This window comes from Nanorana parkeri, unplaced genomic scaffold (genome assembly GCF_000935625.1).
Source record: "Nanorana parkeri isolate BGI_ZX_2015 unplaced genomic scaffold, ASM93562v1 scaffold1780, whole genome shotgun sequence".
Lineage (NCBI taxonomy): Eukaryota > Metazoa > Chordata > Amphibia > Anura > Dicroglossidae > Nanorana > Nanorana parkeri.
The window spans coordinates 11,204-13,753 of NW_017308048.1; positions in this window are offsets into that span (position 1 = coordinate 11,204).

Consider the following 2,550-nt stretch of genomic DNA (forward strand, 5'->3'; position numbering starts at 1 on the left):
CCTGGAAATGTTCGGGAGAAGACGTCACCGATGACTCGTATCAGCTGTTCTTGGCTTATAACATGCTGACTATTAATGGCGGAGAGCTCGGCGCGGCTGCCAGCTCCTTATCGGCCGCGGTGTCTAATCCGAATACTGTCACACCTCATAATAACATCATTAGCAGATACGGAGACGCCAACTTGAAGACTCTCTTAAAGTGCAACTCCGGAGTTGTCAGCGTGTAGGACATAGGCAGTGGCCAGCGTGTGGGGTGGAACACTCCGCCTGTCACTTCTGTGCTTAGATTCCAGAGCCTCAGGTGACTTCAGCCGCCCCTAGGGAAGGATTGTCGTCATGGCAGCAGGTCCTTATCTTGGCCACCTGAACCAAAAGTGATTTTCCTATTTACTAACAATCTGACCTGCTTGTGGCCACCTATAGGTCAAGTCGGTGCAATCAGCTCCGTCGCTTAAAACTGTAGGCATATAATACTTCCCCGCACCCCCCCAACAACAATTTTTTAGTCCAATCATTTCATTTTCAAAAAATACCCCTTTTGGGGACCAGTGACATCATCACTGGGTCTATCTGCTGGACTTTTCTTACGTTACAGGCTCCTGTATACATTATGTCTCCCGGCCTTGAGTGTTCTATGAAAGGACACAGATCCGGCATCCCTGCCGGCCAGCCACTGGGTGCTGCGCACTTTAGCCGTGCAACAGAGGCGTGTGACACCCAGTGCGGGTACCGGGTGACACCCTGCAGTGACGTCATCACGCGCGGTACCGCTGTTACCTGCCGTCGGCCCTCTCGGTGATGGACGCCGGTAGAGAGAGGAAGGGACCCGGCGGCATACCTTATCCCGCCGGGTCCCCTCCTCTCTCGGGGCAAATGTCGGACTCTCCGTCCTCGACCGAGTGCCGGACTTTTAAGAGGGGGGTGACACCAAAATGACTGGCAGTCATTTTGGTGTCACCCCTCCAATGGTGTCACCCGGGTACAGGCCGCACCCCCCTTGTGACACCACTGCTGATCACTCTGTTAGAGTGGACACAAGCAACTGATCGGCAGATTGCACAGCTAAAAGTCTACAACACCCAGTGGCCAGCAGGAAGGGAGGTCTAAAAGGGATGGCAGGGGACAGAAGAGGAGCAGCTGAAGGAACAACAAGGACCGGTCAGGAGGCACGGAATGTGTTCTTTTATTTAATCTGTAAGAAGAGCAATACAGAGACTGACTCTGACCCTAGAGAGCACACCCACACATGACGGACAGCAAAAATGATTGGTGGCAGAGAAAGCTGAAAGCTCTCAACAGTAGGGATCAGGATGAGAGGGGAGTGATGATGATTTAACCAGTTGCTGACCGCGGTGTTACACCCCCTTCCTGTCCCGGCCATTTTTCGGTGTTCAGCGCTGCGGTACTTTGACATTTATTCCGTCATGCAACGCTGCACTGAAATACATTTTATACCATTGTTTGGGGACAGATAGAGCTTTCTTTTGGTGGTATTTAATCACCACTGGGGGGGTTATTTTTTACTATACAACGAAAAAAGTACCCTAAATTTAGAAAAAAAAAAAAACTGTTTTCCCTACGTTATAAAACATTTATTATTACCAAGTTTTGGGTAAAATATAAAAGTCAGGGTCACGTCGGGTAAATAGACACCAAACATGTCAAGCCTTAAAATTGCGTGCGCACGAAACTGCAAAAAAAACAACCTACCATGCCTAAAATTGACCATAGGCGACTCTTTAAAAAGCTTTTAGTGCTCATCGGTTTAGTGACTGATGGCCCTAAAATTATTGCTCATGCTCCGCAATCGTCGCTTTCGCATGTAGGTGCACCCGACGCATGTTTGCGTGTGCATGTGGGTGGTGGGGACTTTAAAAAATGTATTTTTTTTTAATATGCGACTTTCATTTTTATTTTTTTTTTAACTTTTTTTTTTTCACTTAACTTTATTGCTATCACATAGGAGGCTAACAAACCCCCCTATGTGATAGCCAATTTACAGTGACAGGTCCTCTTTATGGAGACATCAGGGGTCTCTAAGACCCCCTAATGTCACCTAGGGACCCCCAAAGAAGCAGAGATCTACTTCACCAGCATCTGAAGTTGGAGAGTGACAGCTGAATGCGGAAGTGATGTAACATACACCACTTCCTGCATTCAGAGACCGGACTGGAGATTGGAGGGAGATCGTGTGCTGATCTTCAGGGACAGAGCCGCCGTGCCGGTCCCAGCTCGCACCGGGCACAGCGGAGCTTGGAATGGGGGGGGGGCTGCATAATTCAAGCCGGAACGTTTGAATTTCAAACAGATTTCCCACTTGTGCGCGCCGCCAAGCGGCGTGCAAGTGCAGCTGGCACGAGTGGGGCAGGAAAGGACATTTAAAAGCGCCCGCCCGCATTCAAGAAGCCGCCGTCCGGCTGTTTAATTACAACGGCCAGACGGCAAATGGTTAAAGAGAGACAGGAAATGAAGACAGGCTAAAGAATGGGGAGGGATATTCCATTCTAGGTAATAGGGTGGTGATATTTCATTCTAGGTAATGGGGGGGTA